The 23,823-nt window shown below is 41.8% G+C and overlaps 1 protein-coding gene and 1 pseudogene across 2 annotated transcripts in view; one reads left to right on the top strand and one right to left on the bottom strand.

Moving 5' to 3' along the window:
- The window catches only part of LOC308161191 (histone H3.2), a gene marked incomplete at its 3' end in the record, with an annotated part of 320,132 nt that overhangs the window by 51,986 nt on the left and 244,323 nt on the right, over positions 1–23,823 (bottom strand). The gene's annotated exons all lie outside the window — the stretch shown is intronic.
- Positions 561–21,733, top strand: LOC308160730 (putative E3 ubiquitin-protein ligase HERC4; annotated as a pseudogene). Its single transcript, XR_013938036.1, has 20 exons — positions 561–792; positions 1,164–1,317; positions 1,499–1,585; positions 1,738–1,965; positions 8,926–9,017; positions 9,293–9,420; positions 9,931–10,110; positions 13,000–13,087; positions 13,224–13,404; positions 14,254–14,405; positions 17,764–17,886; positions 18,079–18,177; positions 18,371–18,529; positions 18,903–19,043; positions 19,415–19,581; positions 19,710–19,776; positions 20,002–20,072; positions 20,708–20,891; positions 21,054–21,156; positions 21,381–21,733. The product of XR_013938036.1 is annotated as a putative E3 ubiquitin-protein ligase HERC4 (transcript).

The following is a 23,823-nucleotide window of genomic DNA, read 5'->3' as shown; positions in this document are numbered from 1 at the left end:
TATGTAGGTGAAGTGTGCTCTTACATGTTTTTCTTTCACACACACACACACACACACACACACACACACACACACACACACACACACACACACACACACACACACACACACACACACACACACTGTTTGTACTGAGTCTGGAAGATCTGCCTTTTGTTTAGTAGATCTGCCGTATATAAAAATAAATATAATAATAAATAATAAAGGTCATTGTATTATTAATACAGATAAAGGTAATAATAATAATATTCCGGGTTACACATTAGTAGAGCCCGACATGAGTCACTATACTACGGTTGTTGAATGACACTGCATCTTGGTAATAAAGAAGGCTTTATAGATCTACTCCCAGTTTGTTATCCAGCGGAAGGACGAACATAACACTTGTTAACACTTGCGTGTTAGCAAGGCTATGATTGATCGGCAATATTGACGTGCGTGCGACATACACATTACTGACGCCATAGAATAGGTGGGAGGGTTTTTGTGGTTGGGCTGGAATTTGTCCATCCGATCTGGCAACACTCAGGTACTACAGTCAGACGTTAGACAGAGACACGATGCTGAGCTGGGGAGACGGTGCTGGGGGACAGCTTGGTCGGAACTTAAACGCTTTAATTATTACTACACCTGCTGTTGTTCGAGGGGTTGTAATATCGGAGGAAATTACAAAAATTGCTTGCGGGGAGCAACACACTTTACTTCTGGATGAACGTGGCAGTATTGCTTCCTGTGGAAGCAACTCAAAGGGACAGCTTGGCAGACAGACGGACAAAGATTCACAACTAACACGTAAGACAAATTGGGATGGTCAATATGCATTTTACATTAGGCCTCTATATGTCTCACTCACAAATGTGTCATTTCCCTATAGCCTGTATTAAACATTGATATACAGTAGTCTTGGTTTGGTTTCAGTTTCGTTTCCTCCGATCGGGGGAACCAAAGTATAGTTATCGCGGCGTAATCGCGGCGTAAACGGGACACATTGTACACCACTCTTCACGCGTCACACTTCAATCAATCGGACATACTAAAACAGAAAATATTAACATTAGCATATTTGGACATGCAGTAGGTGAATGCTGTTTCTGCGGAGTGTTAAAATAAATGCAGCTGCATCCTACAATAGTTTGTTTGTGTGTGTGTTTAACCTGTTTCAGTCCCAGTTGAGGGCTTGGAAGGAGTGGTGTCTATGGCCTGTGGTCAGGCGCACAGTCTGTCTCTGGATGCCAAAGGACAGGTGTTCTCCTGGGGGGCAGGTGAGGAGGGACAGCTGGGCATCCAGCCTGTAGTGTCCAAAGTCCACAGACCAAGGTAAGGATCAACTTTAACATTAAACAGTAGTCACCTGAAATCACACTATACTGTAGCAAACAACCCGTAACTTAACCCATAATCATGATGTACGTTAATCCTTCACTGTATTATGATTTGTTTGTGTGACACTTTCTTTGCAGACACGTCCCAATACTTTCACCCCATACCTTCACCATAGGCCTAGGGCCAATTCCTTCACCTTTACTGCCAATACCAGTGAGACAAGTAGCTTGTGGAAACTTCCATTCCCTGGCGCTGACAAAAGGTACTGCACCATACCTTTCTGACACAATGACATCAGTGATCGTTGTCACACACGGTGGATTCCATCTAAGACCATAGCAACATAAATAACCAAGACTTGCATAGAAAGAACAGTACAGCTTTCTACCCTGCTGATTGCTTGTTTCTCCTCAGGAGGAGAAGTGTTCTCCTGGGGGCTAAACAGCCATGGTCAGCTAGGACTGGGGAAGGAGATTAAAGTGCAGGCCGTGCCTGCCATCGTGCGCTCCCTCACTGGGGTACCCGTGACCCAGATCTCTGCTGGAGGGGCCCACACCCTGGTCCTCACTCTCCCAGGCCTGGTGTACTGCTGTGGTGCCAACCAGGCTGGCCAGCTGGGCCTCAACAGGGTGGACGAGAAAGGTACAGATAAAGTCTGTTATCTTCAATACTGTGCCTCCTGTCTAAAAAGCTAATTTACCAGGTCTGAATTAGGGCTGCACGATTAATCGATTTTAAATCGAAATCGCGATTTTAAATGACGCGATTAGCTAATCGCAAAGCCTGCGATTTGCCTGCGATTTTTTTTTTTTTTTTTTTTGCCATTTAGCAGACGCTTTTTTAATCCAAAGCGATTTACAATTACGAATTACAGGGACATTCCCCCTGGAGTAACTGAGGCTAAGTGCCTTACTCAAGGGCACACAAGTAGTGGTGTGGTTTCAGGCGGGATTTGAACTCACAACCTTCCGATCACAAGTCCAACTCACTATCCACTACCCGTATGGGATACGTCATACAGCGCGTCGGATTCAACGTCAATGAACGTCAACGTCAATGAACATCAACAATGAACGTCAACGTCAATGAACGCACACCAACAACATCGCACGTGAAACGCCCACGTTTCGGTAGCTAGCAATAGCAACATTCATGGTGGATAATGGCTTCAGCAGAACCAGAAGCAACGTTGGACGATTTAGTCCCGAAGAAAAGCAGCACTTCTGTTGTGTGGAAGTATTTCGGATTTAGGACGACTGATGTGCAACAAAAACAGGTGTTGTGCACGACCTGTCGTGGAACAGTCGCTACATCCAGAGGCAACACCACAAACCTATATCAGCACTTGAAAAAGTACCACAGGCAGCTGTATGACGGGTGTGCGGTCAGAAAGGGAGAGTTGAGTGAAAGTCCCGTAGCCCAGTCTAACAAAGTTAAACAAACTAGTGTTTCAGAGTCGACTTGATTTTAAAGCAACCCAACTTTAAAGCAACCCAATGTAAGTTTAGTTCTTTCACTCGTAGCTCGGGCTGTGGGGGTGCTAGAGGAGGGAGCCTCTAAGTCCCCTGAAGACGTACAAACAAACTGCACGTTGATACGACCTTCCTAGCCGGAGATATGGCCACACTTTACAAAAACTCCCTTTTTATTTTTATTTTTTTGCTATTTAAAAAAAGAATAATCGCAAATTAATCGCAATCGCGATATCTGTCCAAATAATCGCAATTCGATTTTTTCCCCCAAATCGTGCAGCCCTAGTCTGAATCAATAGTCCTGAATCATTTACATTTAAAATCCTCCGTAATTACATTTAAATCATTCAATTCACTTGTGGTATTGTAGTAATGGCTATACATCAAATTGCTGTATAGTAGGGCTGCAACAACGAATCGATGAAATCGATAAAAATCGATAATGAAATTCGTTGGTGACGAATGCCATTATCGATTCGTCTTTTTTTTCTTTTTTTTCTTTTTTCATAACAAACCTACTTCCTGTTGACGCACGCCACGCTGTCTTGCGGCCGGTGTAGGCATCGCGAATCATCGCGAATCATAGCGCTACCTATGGCCGGAAAGGGCAGAACCTATGACCGGAACCGGAAAAGTGGGAAAATCCGGTACCTACACCGGCGCGGCGGCTACATTTAAATCATGCTACTCAAAAGCCTTGAGAGTGAACCTGTCTGCTGTCTGCTGTCAGGACATGCTAGTGAGTTAGCTAGCAGGGTTAGCTCGCTGCTGCCGCTAGCTGACTGTCACTACGCTGCTCGTCCAGCTGTAGTCTGCGTAGCAGTGCTGAGAACCAGAGCACTAACTATGTTTCTATAGAGGAGGGTTACAGCTAACTTCCTATTGTTTTATTATATAAGTACTGCTGGGCTCAGCCCTGCCATGGTCTCCTGCTCTCCATGCAAATGCGTTAGTGTGAGTTCTGGCGAAGCGTCAGCTAAATGACTGTAATGTAATGAGATAGCCAGTGAGTGTTTGCTCGCATTCATGAATTCAATATTGCATGACAAGTGTATTTAGCTAGCTGGCTAACGTCAGTGGTAGAGCAGAGGTGATAAGCTAAAGGCTAGCTAGTGGTAGCCTACCAAGCTACCCGTGAGTTAGAGTGAGGCACTGACTGTCGCCTAGCCTATTGTATGGAGTGAGAGGACACATTGCATTGTTTTGGAGCATATCTGTTATATAAAAACATTAGTGTCTTGTCTGTAGCCTATTGCACTTTGGGTTACTGACCTTTACATTAAGCAAAGTTATTACCTAAAACAATGCATGTATTGAGCTAGAGTTCAACTACTTTATTGAAACAATCTACCGCGATAGTCCATGGCCTGTTGTTAAACCTATTTGATGTAGCAAAGCCTTTTTTATTTTGTATTAATACTTATTCATTTTGCACATGTATATGTATAGGCCTGGCTGATTTAGAAAACATAAAATAAAATTTGCAAAATAAATCTTTTTTAATTAAAACAACCCTCCGGTTGTGTTCCCGGTCAAATCTGACCGAGAGCAACTTTCATCAATCATAAATATTGTGTTTTACATTTGATTGCCTCAAGGCCTTATGATATCCTCCACACTAGGCATTTGAACATATACAATTGCTGACTAACCACTGGCATTGAATTTTGAGGTTTTAGTCAACTTTGTAACATCTGTGGTGTTCCCGGTCAAAAATGACCGCCATAGGAAATTAATGGATAACACAAGTTGTAACAAGCTACAACATTCCAGGATGTATCAGACCTGTTCACATACCTCATATATAAAGTTTGACACATTTCAAACTAAACAATTAGGTGTTTGTTATGGGAACCCTTCTCTTTCCCGTGCTTATTTGCCCATCCGAACCAGACCTTCCAGACTAAACATTGTTTAGTCTGGAAGGTGTGGTTCACCTGGGGTGAAAGAGAAGGGTTCCCATAACTCTGGAAGGTATGGTTCTGATGGACACATAAGCACGGGAAAGAGAAGGGTTCCCATAACAAACACTGAAATGTATCAAACGAAACAGGTGTTTGTTATGGGAACCCTTCTCTTTCCCGTGCTTATACAGTATGCCCATCCCCCCACGTGAACCACACCTTCCAGACTAAACTGTCACAGACCCCCTATATAAAGCTTTATTTGTGCTTTGCTCTGAATTCACTATGTGAACACAATGAGTAAGCGGCTGTCTAAGCGATTATCTGTCAGAGAGGCTCTCGACCGAATTTTTGAACCAGATGAAGAGGAGATTGAAGTTGAACCAGAGATAGAGGAGGATGTCTCAGAATTGGAAGACAACACCGATCCTGACTTCGATCCAGAATGTTATGAGACAGACGGCGAGGAAGAGGCCCCTGAGGAAGAGGCCCCTGTGGAAGAGGCCCTTGAGGAAGAGGCACCTGAAGAACAGGCACCTGAGGTGACATTCCAGTCCAAGGGTGGCAACTTGCTCTGGTATTCATCCTCCCAGGATAGAGCAAGCAGAGCGAGAGTGGAAAACATCATAAGGATGACACCAGGACCAACGCGGTATGCTACATCTCGTGTGGATGACATCAAGTCCAGCTTCCAACTGTTTTTACCTGAGTCCATTGAGGAAATTGTACTGGACATGACAAACCTGGAGGGGAGGCGTGTGTTTGGGGACACATGGAGAGCACTGGACCAGGTAGTCCTTCAAGCCTACATAGGTCTGTTGATTCTAGCAGGAGTATATCGGTCAAACAATGAGGCTACAAAGAGTCTGTGGGATGCGGAGTGCGGGAGGCCTATATTCCGGTCCACTATGTCATTACAGCAGTTTCATGTCCTGTCGAGAGTTATCCGATTTGATAACAGAGATACAAGACCTGCCCGCTGGCGAAATGACAAACTGGCTGCCATCAGGAACGTTTGGGACAGGTGGGTGGAGCGCCTACCACTGATGTACAATCCAGGCCCTGAGGTGACAGTTGACGAGCGCCTGGTCCGTTTCAGAGGTCGCTGTCCCTTCAAGCAGTACATCCCAAGCAAACCAGGCAAGTATGGAATCAAGATCTGGGCAGCATGTGATGCCAGGAGCAGCTATGCCTGGAATATGCAGGTCTACAAGGGAAAACCTGTTGATGGAAGGCCAGAAAAAACCCAGAGCATGCGTGTTGTGCTGGACATGACAGCCGGTCTCAAGGGGCATAATATCACATGTGATAACTTTTTCACCTCATATGCGCTTGGTCAGGAGCTGTTGAAACGCAAGCTCACCATGGTGGGGACAGTGAGGAAGAACAAGCCTGAACTTCCCCCTGCGCTGGTGTCAACCAGAGGGAGAGAGATACTCTCATCAAATTTTGCACAGTATATGTTGAGATGTTGAAGAACTGATCCAATGTGTTGTTTGGCAGAGATATATAGAGTTTCAGGGAGTAACTGGCCTTCTTATTTGAAATTCTCAAAAACGGAAATGAAATATTCAATTTCTACTGTGTATTTAGTCACATTACAGTAATTTGGTCATATCTATGTTCATTTTTTAACATCTCACAGGTCTCAGCTTTCACCAGGTACCAAATTTAGCAAATTTGACCATGTAGTTTTGGAGATATAAAGCAGTTAATCAGACCGGTCTAATTAGACCGGGAACACCAAGGATGGGGGGGCAAACATGAACACAACCCGAGGGTTAAAATAAAATAAAACGTTTTTCCCCGCTTTTTTTTGTATCCGATTAATCGATAGCCGAAAAAATAATCGGTAGATTAATCGATTATCAAAATAATCGTTAGTTGCAGCCCTACTGTATAGCAGTGGAGGCTCCTCCATAGAGGTGGAGGAGGCCTGGCCTCCCCAATAATTTGAGAGAAGAGAGAGAGATTTTAAAAAGCAATAATTATATTTATTTTATTTATTTATTTATTTAACATATTATATTATATTAATATTATTTCCGTTTTGTTCATAAATCTGAATTTTTCCATGGCTAAAACCCAATATTGCAATTGTAAAGCACCTACAGGCCAGAATCCCTATCCGTTTCTATTACTCATACACGCGTGTGGCGGAAAAAGGTACTACACGGAGGCCAGGCCTCCTGTCGTAAAGTTTTGGCCTCCTGTCGGAAAGTGGTTTCTCATAGAAGTCAATGTAATGCAATTTTTTTCATGGCAATATGTGATTGGCCAGATCACTGAAAATGGGTGGGCACAGGAGGCCTTGCCTCATCATGCATTGAGTCCAGGGCTGAAAGATTGACATTTTGTTCGTCCAATCACAATCACATGAAGCCATTTTGAGAATTCGCCAGTCACTTCAGTGCAGGACACGTCTAGACAGGGGCGGACTGGAATCAAAAAACAGCCCTGGCATTTGCGACACAACAGCCCTATTTCCAAACGCAACACGCAACACGGATTGTTAACATAAAAAGTCAGAGGACAGATGCCAAACTACCAACATGTTTGCTGTAATTATATGTATTATCAGTAGGCAGTCATCAGTCAATATCTCTTTCAATAGCCTTTTCACACCGAATGTACTTTTTTGTGCTATTTTCGGCCCAATACATGCGAATTTCGGTGCATTCCTACTTCCAACTACACTTGCTCCCTGCATCCAGTTGTTGCACATTAACGGCATCGCTCTCGTCAAATTCCCCCATTCTGAAAATGAAAGCAGTGTAACGTTAACTGCTGTTATAAACGGAATGATGACATGAGGTGCGTGTCCACTGGCGATATAGAGCTGACTACGATAGTTATGGAGATATACTCCAGTTCGATGTCCGCGCCCGCCCTGGGGTGCTATAAAACGGGCGTCCTCCGTTCCCTCATTCTCCCAAACATACAATACAGCCGGGTTTGAACAAGTCGAAGTGGGCCAGCAGCCCTATGGGGCTCCGCTCCACTCATAGAACTGGAGTCTATCTCCATAACTATCCTTCTATATCGTGGAGCTCCGCCCCATAGGGGAGCTCTGCTCCTATTGGTTTAGGGCCCTGGGCATACGCGCAGAACTGCGTGGATGGCCCGGCCGATATAAAATGTTTTGGGCCGCGGTATGCTGAAATAAGTTATTTTCAATGAAAATCACCAGAGACAAAATTACAAATATATATACATATTTTTAATATAATACATTCTGAGCGGCCCAGAGTCTCGCGGCCCTCCTGGCATTTGCCAGGCTTGCCCGGTGGCCAGTCCGCCACTGCGTCTAGAACACCCATGGCTATTATCCCTGAAAATAATAGCTCATTTGGCCAAATACTTTTGCTTAAAATGACCTCGGAAGTCGGCGAGATTCTGGCGCGATTTATACATCGAATAGGTAGACAACATTTAGGATTTATTGAACAGTTTTATTTTTTATATTAATAATTAATAATTGTATGTAGTATGTTGTGGTGAATGTTGTGAGCCTGAGCAGAAGGGACAATAGCTGCTGCAGGCGGACCATGACCCATTGTGCAGGTAACTTATTACATATGTTGTTTGAGTTCTATGTTTTGGTGCATTTTGTAAGAGTCCACTCGTGGTGTTGCTAGCATTCGCGATCTAGGGCATGGCTAGTCAGTGACGTCATGTTGCATTCCACGTGTAGTACCTTTTTCCGCCACACGCGTGTATGAGTGCTGTTCTGCAGGATAAATATTAGAAATGGATGAAGTATTGTTCTGAATTGTATGTTGTGTGTCTGATTGACATAGTGTTTGAGTGCTTTTGACATGTCATTGATTGTATGTAGTATGTTGTGGTGAATGTTGTGAGCCTGAGCAGAAGGGACAATAGCTGCTGCAGGTGGACCAGAGATTCATGCCAATTGTTTTGTTTATTTGATGACCCATTGTGCAGGCAATAAAAGCTGCTTCATCCACCATCCTGAGAGTGTCCCAATCCCTTCAGTACCGCCAAACACAAATTAATAATTTTTAACAAAGACAGATAAGAAGAACAGGGAACATTCCATCGCGAGTGAAGTGAGCAAGCGGAAAAAAATTGGCCTCCTCAATTCTGGAAGTCACCAGCCTCCACTGCTGTATAGTAATCTGAAATGCCCTTAGAGGAATGTATCGATGGCTTGTATTAATAAACAATACTAAATAAATGTATCAAAAAATACTTCTCTCCGACAGGCCGGTTTAACATCCGTGATGTGCCAGCTCTCAAACCCCTGGATGTCTCCCTCATCAGCTGTGGAGCAGCACACTCTGCTGTTCTGACCAAGGTATTACACTCTACCTGTCCCACCACCACTTACCACCGGATATACTGATGTTGCGGCCCGATTCCTCACCATTTCCCTCCCATTTTTAAAAGATTTAAAAACATAGGATTGGTGTAAGCATGGGCTTAAAAGAGTTTCTTACACCAGTCCATTATTTTTAAATCCACAGGGGGTTGGGGGGGGGGGGGGGGCATTGTGATGCACCATACAGTATGTCCTCATTATGTCAGATGCTGCTTCCTGGTGTCTCATGCTGGTATGGTCTGTCTCTCTAGAATGGCCGGGTGTTTACATTTGGGGAGGGAAGCAGTGGTCAGCTTGGCCACAATTCCACTGACAATGAATTGAAGCCCAAACTGGTGGAAGGCATGGAAGGACTTGCATCACAGGTAGCATGCGGCAGGTAATCAGGACCAACAGCTACACCATCATCACGTTGGGCCAAATACAATTCTCCCTATAGTATGTAAAAACAGCCAAAGCAACTCATTTCTCTATCTTGTTCGATATATGTGTAATTTATTTTGCAGCAACACAATCGTTTTTCAGGTTTGTAATGAGAGGAAATGAAGAGATCTGAAGGTGGATGTCTTTTAGGGAGGGTACTTAATTCGATGTTACAAAGAAATTACGTTTCAGGTTATGTCTCCCTCTCTGGGACTCCTCTCCCAGAGAAACTATATGAACTACCCATGAGATTTGGCCTTGGAGGCCACAGGCTCTTATCCCTCTACTCCCCTTTCTCTAGCACCAGGTGTTATTTAGTCATTGCATTGAGTATTTCATAGGTTGCTACTAGGCCAGCCCACGTAGAATACTTGAAAATAGAATACAGAAATCATGGATTCTAACAATCTATAAGAGAATTTACAGGTTATTGTCAGTTTGACTATTTTTCTTTTCACTGTTCAAGCCAGCACACCCTGGTTTTGGGGACCTCAGGTCAACTCTGGGCCTTTGGCAGTGGGGTCAAAGGTCAGCTTGGGACAGGCAGTACAGAGGACAGTCTGCAGCCCACCCTGGTACAGCTGCCCTGGGTCTCCGGAGGGGCAGAGATACCTGACGGTACTGGATACCAACTCTACTCTATTCTGTAGTCTGTTTTCTGTATACGTTCTGTTTGGATGGTTGACTACAAACACCACAATTAATAATTAATAATTAATAGTAATTATATAGTGCTTTTCCAAGGCTTAAAGATGCTGACAATATGGGAAACACTGAAAACACATAGAACACAGAGTTAACAATTGAATAGTATTAAGAAATGAAGCCCTCACTGCATAATGTATATGTATTTTCTTGTTTGGGCAGACCTGAAAATAGCAGCAGGATGGAATTCGAACTTCGTTTACATGACAGATGCCATGGTAAATTAGCTGGTGTATCATATGTATTTTACCTTTACAATAGACTTGACGTAATCACAATTTCAATAGAGAATCTACTTTGCTTTTTAGTCTAGGAGTAGGATTAATCTGTGTCTGGGAAACTGGCCCTAAGTGTATGGAGTCAATATTGTATTATTTTTCATTGTAGGTTTTTGAGGTAGAGAAGCCAATCGGGATTTGTGAGAAGGCCCAACTGCAAAAGTGGATAACAACAGGAGATAGAGGGCCTGCACAACGGTATATATACTGTATATATATATATATATATATATATATATATATAACCGAATTCAGATAAGACACACATTATACACAATGCAATTGTGCTAAAACCTTCTTCTTTTTTTTTTACTCAATAGAGAAATATCATTGATGTTTTCAACATGTTCTAATCTTGTGGCTAGCTTCACAAAAGACAGGTAAGTGAGACCTCTACTTCCCCCTGTACAGTTTCTCTACTGTAAATAAAAAAATATTACTTATTAATTAGTTTTTCTTGCTATTGTTAGAGCAAATTCAATAAAGGCAGCCTGTTTCGTTTCAAGATGTATAAGAAAAAGATCTTTAATATTTTCCTCTATAGAAGGAGAAAGTTTACAGGTTCATCAGACGCATCTGATCAGTCAGTTTCTCAGAAAAGTCAAGATCATTCATTACATCTCAGTATTTATGCTCTCAGTTCCCCTCATAAACAAGTCCGCCCTTAGGTGAGGTCTAAACCAATCATTTACAAGGGGTGTGGATCTGTACATTGAGGAAGATGTTGGGGATGAAGGTTAGGGGTGAATCTGACCCTCCCTTCCTTACAGTATAACAAAAGTGAGGAGTGGTGGCCCTAGAGTGAACAATGCCGGGCAATCACTCTGGTGTGACTCAGCATTGTTCTGAGTTCCTAGGGTCAAAGACAGACAAAAGGGTAATTGCATATATTCGAATGTATGGCACAGGAGGAGAAAACAGGTTTCATTGTGTGCTTACAACAGGAAATCAGTTTCTATAGCTTGCTCTAGACCAGTGGTCTTCAACCGGGGGTCCGCGACCCCTAGGGGGTCCGCAGAGGTACTGCAGGGGGTCCGCCAATTTTTGTCATAATAATTGACATTTTTCACCAAAATAATCAGTTAAAATAAATAATCATAGGCAATAATAAGCTACTTTTGACAAAAACGATTTACAAAATAAATGATGCCCATGATTCTAGAGTCTCACATAACGTCAGCTGAAAAAAAAAAACACACACCTGTCTAGCAAGCTAGGTGTTGGCTAAAACGCTGCAGTTCGTTCTTCATTGCGAAATTAACGTTAATTAATAACTAGCATAACGTTACTAATTTAGTTAGTTTGATAATAACAAACCCGCCTCTTTGCTTCTCTATGCGCCGCTATAACGCGCTCCTTTACCATTCCGAGGTCAGATGGCTTTCCCGTGGATCAGTATTGGCGCGCATCTTTGAATTACGCACAGCTATCCTCGAGATTCTGCTACCGCGCGGAGCTGGCTGCGCATTTCAATGCATTTCCGCGGATTCCGCGGTGCCCTTGCCTGACGTGAAATGCGCAATTGTTGATCACTTGGAGGCACTCGAAAGTCAATTTGAGAAGTACTTTTCTGAGACTAAGTCTTGGAGAAAGCACAAGACATGGATACGGTTTCCATGCAAAGACAATGCATCCGACGCCTAAACCTGACAGCCGCTGAGGACGATCAGCTGATCGACCTAACCACAGACAGTACACACAATAATGTGTACGAGTCACAGCCTCTCACCCAGTTCTCGATGAGCCTCTTGCCTTTTGCAACAACTTATCTTTGTGAAAGTGGATTCTCCTCCCTCACCTACCTGAAGAGAAAATACCGTTCCAGACAGCAGTCTGAGGATGACATGATGCTCTGCCTGACAACCTCCATCTCCCCCAGAATAGACAAGCTGTGTACCACCAACCAGGGCCAGTCATCTCACTGAGGTAGGCATACCTGGCTTCCTGAAGCTAAAAGTTTCATTGTTGAAAAATAAGAATAATAATAGAAAATATAAGCCTCATCAACAACAACAACAACAACAACAATAATAATAACCAATCATAATAATGCATGAACGTTTTATCAATCATAAACACATATAGGCTAATAACCCAGTATATAAATAGGTTAATACGGTGAAAGAAAAGGTGAATGTAAATATAAAAGTTATTATAGGCTTTAAAATGTGAGACATTTAAAAATATATATTACATGTGGGGGTCCCTGTTCTGTTTGTCTCTCGTCCAAGGGGTCCTTGGGTTGAAAAAGGTTGAAGACCCCTGCTCTAGACATTCAATTTACTGTTGTGAAGTTTGAATCTTAAATGTAGAAAAATGTCTTATTGCATATAATAATTTTCTCTCACACTATGACTGATGTATAGATGATATACTTACTTAGTCAAATGTATTTGTTGTTAGTCGCTTTGGATAAAGGTGTCTGCTAAATGCAAAAAAAAGTAATGTAATGTTTTCTCACTGCAGGTTTGGATTTCAGTTGAATTGGAAAGTGTTCTGAATGTATGTGGTGTTTTACTCCAGCTCCTCTGTCCTGTGCTCTGTATGACCAGAGAGTCTTCAGGTGATCTCAGAGTGGACGTAGAGGCTGCCAGCCAGGCTTTTGAACAGTTACTGAACACAGAATGGATCAGAATGGCAGTTAAGAAACACTTTTCCTCATCTAAAACAATCTTTGGAAAACAAATCAATGCATGTGTCATACTGTAAGATCACAAACATGGTCTCTTCATTTTTGCTTTTTACTGAGTAGACTGGTTGGTATCTTGTCATTTAGGTAACCATAATACCGCCAGTGCGCCAACTTGTCGATTCATCAGATGTGATGAAGTCGCCAGAGATCTTTGTGATACTTCCCACGTGCCCCCTTCTCCGTGAAGACGACTGTGTCATGAACATGGTCCTGCCCTTAGCGAAAGCTATACTGGGTCTGAGCTGTTCAAACATGGGAACCTTAAGTAAATAAACCACTGCCATTTTCTGTCATTCTATAAGCTTGAATTAGGGACACATCTACTGTATGTACATTCAGAAGAGAAAAGTCTATTTTGAAAATAAATAAATAAAAACATATATATAGGAAAAGGAATTTACCCCAACTGATGTATGAATATACATATATATATAAATATGTCCAGTCCATATTCCAGTGAGACATTCCAGAAATGTGCCATTGCCATAATTAAGCAATATCACACGAGAGGGAGTGCTGTTATACTGAATATCAGCACGGCTGTGATTCGGTCGTAGGTACGACAAACATGGTCTCTTCATTTTTGTTCTACAGCGCAATTTATTAGTCAACAGTAATAAGTGACAACAGATTATGATTTGTTTGTTTATTTAATCATTTATTTTGGCTCCGTCAACAAAAAATAGTTCCGCAACTGGACTGTTGCCTACTAACCTGAACACAAACATCTGCAGGCTAGCTACTTTGTATTAACGGTCATTTCAGAGTGATAGATATAGTTAAAAGTCCCGGTGATGTTATACTGTATATCGGCACTCATGGAATGCCTCTTGTCCAATCAAATTACTTGGTCAGAACTAACTGTTGTATAAAGTGTAACAGCATGTTGAACAAGACTTACAGTACCACCCAAGTATAGTAGGAACCAAATGTAAAGTTACAGTAAATCGGATGTCCATCCCAATAGCCTCTCCTCTATTCCTTGCATCCTCCCTCCTCGTTTCCTTCTAAAAACATATTGGAGAAGATTTATGTTTCTTTCCCGATTAGATCCTGTAATTATTGTTGAGGAGAGGCAATTGGGACATAATGATTGAATCTCTGCGTCTTACAGGAGACTGGTGGTCCACAATGGAGCCTGCCACGATGACCAAGCACATTCTGGTGTGGAAGCAGGCCCTGTCCTACATGCTCAAGAACAACCTCCTGGGTACCCACATGCTTCAGGTCAAATCCCTGCTCCAAGTCCTCAAACACCTTCACAGAGTCAGTATCCATGGTCAATGTATGATGTTGTGAATTGTTCAATTTATCCATTGTTGTCTGTTTATGCTATTAGGCAACTTTGTACCATTTCAGGGTTGCCACGCTACCTGGAAAACATGGACATTATTGAGCCCTGTTCCATACCTGGAAAAGGCATGGAAACTGAGCAAAATTGAAAATTGACATGGAAATCTTGTGTTGTCCTGGAAAATTTGATAGGCTTTCTAAAACATTTAATATTTTAAGTTTATTCTCAAATTTAAGTAGTTGGCTTGGAACTGTCTGTGGCTGTTTTAAATGTGGCTTTATCAATGTTGGTTGGCAAGCACATGGTTCATTGTTGCAAACAAACATTGATGTGCTTGCTAGCTAGCTAGCGCTTGGAATGTGTTGCTAACGGTAACGGACAATAGCGCTAATACTTCCTGATATCCGCGAGTGGGGGGAGCAAGTTAAAACGGTCTCAGCGTAGGAACGTTGGATTTACTCAGGAAGTGGTAGAAGTTTGACTGGAGGTCAATGCAAATGTGTGATCTTTGCTACTTTAATAGATGATGCATTTACCAAGTGATCAGTATTTAGCCTGTATGGTATATATAGTATATGTATGTGTGTATATATATATTTATATGAAGATGTTATAGCTAGCTAGCTACGATTTATTATCGAAATAATAAACAGCAAGCAAGATCCAAAACTAGGGCCGGTGGAGGAGGGCAAGTGTCACATTGGACAGACTACCAAAACAGAAAAATAAAGTATCTTAACTACAGCAAGTGACACATCAACCTCTATTTCATGATTTTTAAAATATATAACGACGTAGATCATTGATCGGCAACGACACTATATAATTGTTTGCCTGACTGGCCATCGGATTTGGGCTCTTGTAAGGCGATCAACTTCTCCAGAATTGATTTAATTGAGTCGTCACTTACAAGCGAGTCCGTTTAATCTCAACGAGACGTCCTTGATATAACTTCTAAGATAAAATGATCCAATCAAATATTCGGCACCACTACTGAACTGTTCTTTAAGAGAATATTTATTCGAGCACATCGGCAAACAATAGCATCAGCATACAATAGCATTTCATTCCATGGAAAGGGGTCTTATCTAGCTTCACCTCCGCAGACCAGGATCAGCTGGTTAACTGCAGAAGTTTCACCGGACAAGAGCCCCGTTTCCGCCTTGGTCCACAGTTTTTATATATTTTTCTTAACAGTTAGGGATGGGCTGTCCCTCTGGTAGGTTTTATGGTAAGCGTCTGTTTTATATCGGAATGTGGCTTTCGACTTCTTTCGGTGTCCGTGCGAGTGTGTTATCCTCTTCTTCTGACCCCCCGGTCGTTTGTCATGGTGAGAGTGTTCGGACACTCTGTCTGCAACGGTGTCCTGAACAGCATAGCGCGACGTTAGACACACACACATTCTAATGTTTTTTAAGGAACCAGTAAGCATATGCACACAGTTATGTTTTTAGGATGCATAGATATTTTGATAGTTATTTTGGGTGTATTCTACATACGTTCTAAAGCACTAATTGGCCAGTTATTTAATCTTCAAACACATTCCTTCCTGACCAGGTCTGTAAGTTCTATGTCCTTATCAGGATCGCTTGTGTAAACATCACTGTTGCCAGGCCCACAGACTCCCATGACTTGGGATTCGATTAACAAGTTAAAATACAATATTGAAGAATAGACTTATCATTAATCATTAGTTATGATAGTATAAAATGAGTATAGGAAAATAGAATATCATAACAGCAGGTACAAAATGGTTGTTAGTACATAGGTAAAAATAAGCAATCTACAGGCGGTTTGAACCACAACACTTTCTCCCAGTCAGGAGCCCCTTCCCCCCACGTCGCTCAAAAGCAGAACCTCTCTTTTATGGTTCTGTGAGACTTCAACTGATCTCAGTCACATATTATTTAAATGAACACACAGTATTTAATACAAATCCCTAACACTCTTAATAGCTAAAAAGCAATACTGTTTTCTTATTTTAACGTATAAAAGTAGCAAAGACCATTTGATTGATTGATTGAAAACTTTATTAGAAGATTTGCAGAAGTAGGTACATGAAAGTACATATTACATACAAGGTCAACTAACAGGATAAAAACCCAAGAAAGCCACTGGCTTATTTCAATTGGGGTCCTTGATTCTCAATTCATCGTTACATGTAAGACAGACAAAAAAACTAGTATTATCTACAAGATAATACAGACAAATAACTAGTACTATCTACAAGATAAACATACATCCATCATGGGAAGAACAATACAACAAAACATAAGGTATGTACAGCGGGTAGGACAGGTGGGGACATACACCACAGGTGGGGGCGGGGGACAAAACACAAAGTATGTACAGTGGGTAGTTCGGGTCTTTTAATCTGATTTTTGATTTAGAGGGTCCAGTTACGGATTGCAGCCTCCTGTAAATGTTTTTTGAGAGTGGTTTTGAAGGTGGGCAGTGTTTTGCACTCCTTTAAGATTATAGGAAGGGCGTTCCACATTTTTACTGCATAGTTTGCAAACGAGTTTAACCCCTTGTTTGTGGTGCAACGCGGTTGAACGTGGTTCGTGGAGCTTCCTCTGGTATTGTATGTGTGGACGTTGTTCACTTTTTGGAAGTATGTTGACAGGTACTTGGGTGTCTTTGTGGTGTAGCGTATCTTGAAGACCAGGCCCAGTGCAAGCTGCTGCACTCTGTCAACTACTCGTAGCCAATCAAGGCTCAAAAAATGAGCAGCGGTTAGATGTGTCCTAGGGTTGAGGCCTAGCAGAAGCCTAACCAGTTTATTTTGGGCTGTCTGGAGTCTTGTTTTTTGGGCCTTTGTGGTTCTATAGTACCATGATGTTACGGCCTAGTCGAAGTGACATTGAATGAGAGCTCCTGATAGGGTCCTCAGTGTGTTTTTACTGACAAGTGAGGATATCCTGTACAAGAATCTAGTTCTATGGTTCACTTTTTTGTTCACCATACATTTGCATTGACCGCAAGTCAAACTTCTAACAATTCTACCACCCAGAAATTGGGTCGACGGGTGGGGGCGGAACGTTGTAACGGTCTAGATATCATCACAAAACATGGTACCTGGAAAATGAAGAGGTGGTATGGAAAATTATTTCAAGGCAAGCGTGGCAACCCTGCATTTACTGTCATTGTCATGACAGTACCACCATCACAAACAGGACCACTAAAGTAGGCTAATAGCACAGACCTTCTGCCACGACTGGACTAGTCCATTGTAAAATAGTTATAGCACAACTTACAACACAATGTAAAGACACATTCCATATAGAAATCTATGTTGGTGTTCCATGGAATTTCTATATTGTTTCAAAGGCAAACAAAAGAGCTGTGAAGTCCCGGAAAGTTCCAGACAGCACCTTTTACGTGGATGAGATCTTCACTCACGGAATTATGCAGGGGGACGTGCAGCTTTGGCGTGTATGGCCTAAAGACGAGGTAAAGAAGCTAGATTGACATGTGACCCACAGTAGCCTGAATGCCCGAAATGTTGTTGACTTCCAATATTGTGGTGTTTTATTTGCGATGACTTCAATTAGTTTGCTATTTTGTCTGTGGTGAAAATAATATGAATGTAGCCCTCTCACACCTATTGAGATGCACTTTTAGTTTTCTGGTTTTTACTTTCAGGATGGGGATGACACACCTCCCATCTTTTGCCGTTACCCATTTTTGTTGAATCTATTGAGCAAGATCACCGTCTTTAATGCTGAGGCAGAAGTAAGAAAGGTACTGTGTGATTTACTGAATGATCAAGAGCTTCTTATTACAGTAAATGTAAATATTGACCAACATGTTTTATGTATACCACAGACAGTGGCCTCCCTCCCTACCCAGTACCCTAACACAGATTCACTTTCCTCTGTTTCACATTCCGGGAAACCCGAAACCAAACACTTTCTTCACTGTTTACGAAATACAGTTCAGTCACCGAGTCACCCACGAAATGTCGTTGTCGGGTCCTCCAGAGGACATCACTGAGGCAGTGTTCCACCTGAAGCTCAGGCGACCCTTCCTCATCGAGGACACCTTCAGACAACTGATCTCTGCAGAAGATAGCGCCTACCAGCGGGAGCTTGTGGTAAATGCATTCTTTTTTAATCCATTATTGGCAACTTTCCTTTAGTTTTTCAGTACCATAACATTTCTATGAGGTACATTACATATAATGCATTATGACTCATTATAGACATGTACGATGCCTTATAATGTCTTCATAATATTTTTTATTTGTTTTTCAACTGCATAAATTAGCTCAGAATAGCTCTGTATCATTGTGGGATGATATAACATTGTACTGTAGTCTTCATGGTTATAACAAGTCTTATAATGTGCTATGACGCGTTATAACTGTAAAGCATGTTTACTCCTCGCTAAACGACAAAGAATGACAAATTGAACGATGTACTGGAAGGACTGGAGAACTATATTCAACTGGAGCATTCACCTCCCAGGTGCAGTTTTTGGAGGACATGAAGCTGACGCTGGTCAACAACAAGGACTTCTTCCTCCACGTGTTTGAAAAGCTGTTGGCTCCTGACTCTGGGATGTTCATGTACAACGACACCAAGACCATGGTCTGGTTTCCTGCAAAAGTAAGGCCTTAGAATGGTCCCCTGTGGCTCAACATTGCACTAACAACCCATGGTTGTGGGTTTCATTCCCGCTGAGACCATTATATACTGAAAAATGTATGTCACTTTGGATAAAAGTGACATATAGCATGATGAACACATCACAATATACTGTAGTATAGGATTTAATTACTATATAAACATAGTCACAGTACAGGCCTGCATACTTGTGTTGGCTTGGGAATGTAACGATCATGGATTATGAAAATAAAATATGGTAGAATCTAACGTTCCTTCTCTGTGTATTGGTGAGATTTAGCGCAGATATTATCATCAGCACATCCTACTCTCCTCTTTGCCATGACCCTTGACCCCCCTACCCTGTCCAACAGCCTGGACTGGGGGAGAGGCAATACTTCCTGTTTGGAGTTCTGTGTGGGATTGCCTTATACAACCACAACATTGTGCACCTGCCTTTCCCATTGGCCCTGTTCAAGAAGCTGGTCGACGTCAAGCCCTCATTGGACGACATGAGAGAGTTTGACCCAGTGGTGGGAAAGTAAGTTCCCTGTGCATTGTTGTTGATTATTGATTGATCACTTTGTATATATTGTATTATGAATCACAGTGTTATTATTACTTACTGCACATTACATACAGTACTATCTTCATCAATGTGTTTTGAAGTAGCCTACAGTACCTCTTGGACTACACGGACGATGATGTTGAAGCCAACCTGCTCATGACTTTCTCAGTAAGTGTCTCATTCACGCTGCTTTATTGGGGATCAGTGAACAATCAACAATGTATATGGGAATAGCACATTTATTCAAAAACATTTTCTGTGATTTAAAATATACCGCATATGAATTACATGGTTGGGCGTATGACTATGCATCCTATATGCATGGGTGATGTGACAGATAAAGCATTAATTATCTTATATACACATCACTGTTTCCCTTTCTTACTCTAAAAGGTGCTCTGGGATGGCATTACGGTGGAACTGGACCCAGAGGAACCTGGAAAAAAGGTCACAAGTACAAACAAGTAAGGCTATAGGAGGAACACTTACAACTAGTTAAGTAAAACAAGGTTAGGGTCATAGAATTTGAATACTATTTTTCACACAACTCTTCTGTAATATTACAAATGTGAGGTTGTTCTTGGTACAACAATGGTAGTTCCTGCTTGTTTCGTGTCATCTGCGTTTGTCATATTTATGTTTACATTTGTGTTTATGATTATGTTTACAGTTTATACAGTTTTTACTTTATTTATGTAAACCAGCTCCTTCCCTTCTTGTGTTTTTTTTAAAGTTTTTTTTTTCTTTCCTAACACCAGGGGAGCCACCCCTCCTAAATTTCGTTGTTTGGTACCTGTACTGTAGCAATGACAATAAAGACCATTCATTCATTCATTCATTCATTCATTCATTCATTCATATACTTATTACACTGTATTGCTGATGTTGTAGAGCTGCTCCGCCTTAAGCATTTTATTGCATTGTATACACCGATGAGCCAAAACATTATGACCACTGTTAGGTGAAGTTACAATAACATTGATTATCTTTTTACAATGGCACCTGTCAAGGGGTGGGATATATTAGGCAGCAAGTGTGATGTAATGACAAATAAACCTGAACTTCAACTGGACACCTGACTCGGTCACTCTTTTGACAGGAAGAAGTTTGTGGATGCCTACGTGAACCATGCCTTCAACAAGTCAGTGGTGAGGGTGTTCGACACGTTCAGGAGAGGTTTCTTCAAGGTGTGTGACATGGAGGTGGTGAAGTTCTTCCAGCCTGAGGAACTGAGGGGAGTGGTGGTGGGGAAAGAAGACTACGACTGGGAGAAGCTCAAACAGGTCTATTCACTAACTTCACCCAGCATTCATTTCTCTCACTTATGGGCTGAATCTAACCTTGTGAGATGGCCGCGTGACTTGAGGTCATGAATAATGTATTGATATCAATGAGGATTTTATATTCATAATTGAGGCTGATTGAGGGCAATTGTGTCAATCTAGAACACGGAGTATGTACCAGTGTACCACGCTGAACATCCCAACATCATCATGTTCTGGGAAGTGTTTGAGGAGCTGACTGCAGACCAAAAGAAAGATTTCCTGTGTAAGTATAACAATTAGAACTAGAATGTCCTACTGCAAGAGCTGGTTTCCCGGGCCACATATGAATCCCAAAGACTAAAATGCATCTTCAATTGAGATTCTCTATTGATAACATTATTTAAACCACGACTAGGCTTAATCTGTGCCTGGGAAACAAGCTCCAAGAGCACCCAAATTTTGGAGTTATTTGATGCAAGTCACCCATTACCACTCCCCCCTCCCCAGTGTTCCTGACAGGCTGTCGCCGTGTGCCCATCCTGGGCATGGACACGATTAAGATGAAGGTTGTAGTCCTGCCCGATGCCACCGAACAGCATTTCCCAGAATCCCTCACCTGCCACTCCCTGCTTCAGCTACCCATCTACCACTCCCTAGAGACACTACGGGCCAAGCTGGTAGAAGCAGTCAATCATAACAGAGGCTTCTGGAGGGAGTAATAGATGCATACCAATGCTGCTCACAACACACCTGTATCACTTTGTATCAGTATAGCTCTTCTATTTCAACACAAGCCTATCTTTTCATTTTACCGATCATTATAGGATTTTGATTTCATTTATTAATTTAGATTCTGGTAATTTATGTTAATAGCACAGCTGATAAAGGAAGAAACTGCATTCATGCAAAACAGATGCATTTTATAGCTCTGATTAACTATTATGTCATGTACTGTATGTTGGCATGTCTCTTGGCTTCATTGTTGTATTAACTAACATGTCTTTACTATTTTAGTGAAGCTCATTCATTAGTGGGCTTGCTTCAGCAAGTCTTAACTATTATTCTTCAACATACCGGTATATTATTATTTACAATTATTTTATTTTTATTTTTTACCACTTAAGCTCTCTCTCTCCACCAGTGTTACTGCAACTACTATGTAACTTTCACAACTGTTAAATAAAAACAGGAGACCTGCAGAACACATTCTTAGAACGATTATTACACAACAATGCACTCTTGGCTACCAGATTAAACCCACTGAAACCACTCAACCACTAAGCCACCCAGCTCTTTATCCATTCCACTACTCCAGGCTCATTCTATGTATCTTCAATTATAAAGGGCTTTATTGGCATGGGAAACATACATTTACATTGCCAAAGCAAGTGTGAAAACAAAAAATAATGTAATGTACATACAGAAGTTCAAGTTTGTCATATGTATTAATACAATAATTCTTCAGCCTCGTCTCTCTGTAGTATCACACGCAACATAATCCACAATACAACAAAATAATACAGTACAAGGTGCTTAGTGCAGGGTGTAAAGTGCAGTACACAGGTAAATAAAGATAACTTAAGGTAAAAATAGAAAACTGGACGTTGCAGTTTAAAAAATATAAATACAAATAAATGAGAACTGTAGACATTACAGTATGTACAGAGACCAGCACTATGCAAATAGTGCAGGAACTTATTTACAGTCTTAACAGTGGTTGTATTCCATTGGATGTCCTTTAACTGTTACAATAGCTCACAGATATTGCTGCTTTGTTTGCACAGTGTTGTACTTCACCCGGCAGATTTTTGTTTGGCAATTTGTCGTCATTAGTCATGTCTTCAAAATCTCTTTGGGTGTTTGTTATCTGTGGGAAGTATGTGTCTCTGATGTTTTACAGTTGGCAGGTAGTTAAAAAGTGCAGGTCTGTTTCCACCTCATTTTGTGTGCAGTGGGTAAGTCTTCATAATCAGAAGACTTTATTGCCATGACATGTAAACGGAATGTTAGGAATTTGGTTTGGGACAGTGGAGCACGGTTTACAGCAGGACAGGTGCAAGACAGGACAAGACAGTGCAAACCAACATCATAGTATAAGAGTCTTGGGAGCCAAGTCTTCCTGTGGCAGCCTCTGTCGATGGCAAGGCTGTGCTCACTGAGTCTGTACATAGTCAAGGATTCCCTTCATTTTGGGTCGCTCAGTATTCAGGTATTCTGCCACTGTGTATTCTGTTTAGGGCCAAATAACATTCCAATTTGCTCTGGTTTTTGGTTGATTCTTTCCAATGTGTCATGTCATTTTCTTTTTGTTTTCTTATAATTTGGTTTAGTGGGGTTTGTCTGGTGGCCCAGAAGCAGCTGGCTCCCCCTAGTGTCAGGGTCACTTTCTTTGAGGTGATAACATTTAGGTAGGAGAAGGGAGGGAGAAGGACCATGCGAACGGTGTCACAAAATAACAAACACAGCCCTATTCTTCCCTACACCTCTGACCTACCTATACCACATACTAACTAACCCGGAATCTAAACTACCTGCTACAGAATTACAGGGCGTGACACCCGCTCGCTTGTGATGTTCACTTTTTGGACCCTTTCGTAGTGTTCGGGTCCAGTTGACCCGGGACATCATTGGGGTTTTAAAAGCACTTGTCTTGACACGGTGCTCCTAGTCCCAAGGGTGACCCATACAAGGGGGTATACTCAGGGCGCAAGAAAGCCCCAAAATAGCCCATAATATTAAAGGGCGCCTCCTGTGGGCACAAACAGGTACTGTACCCAATAATGCACAATAGGTACTGTGTACACATTCAAAAGTGCATATCTTTTGTTCTAGTGGATCTAGGGGGCTGCCCTTTGGAGAGGCTGGAGCAGAGGATGCTTAGTAACAACCCACAAAGTGTCAGAGCCCTGGGAATAGGTGGGGCCGAACGACAGCATGATGAGTAGAAGCG

The sequence above is a fragment of the Nansenia antarctica genome, assembly GCF_963989245.1.
Source record: "Nansenia antarctica genome assembly, chromosome: 6".
NCBI lineage: Eukaryota > Metazoa > Chordata > Actinopteri > Argentiniformes > Microstomatidae > Nansenia > Nansenia antarctica.
The sequence above is the reverse complement of the archived record's forward strand: the minus strand, read 5'-3'. Positions and strand labels throughout refer to the sequence as shown.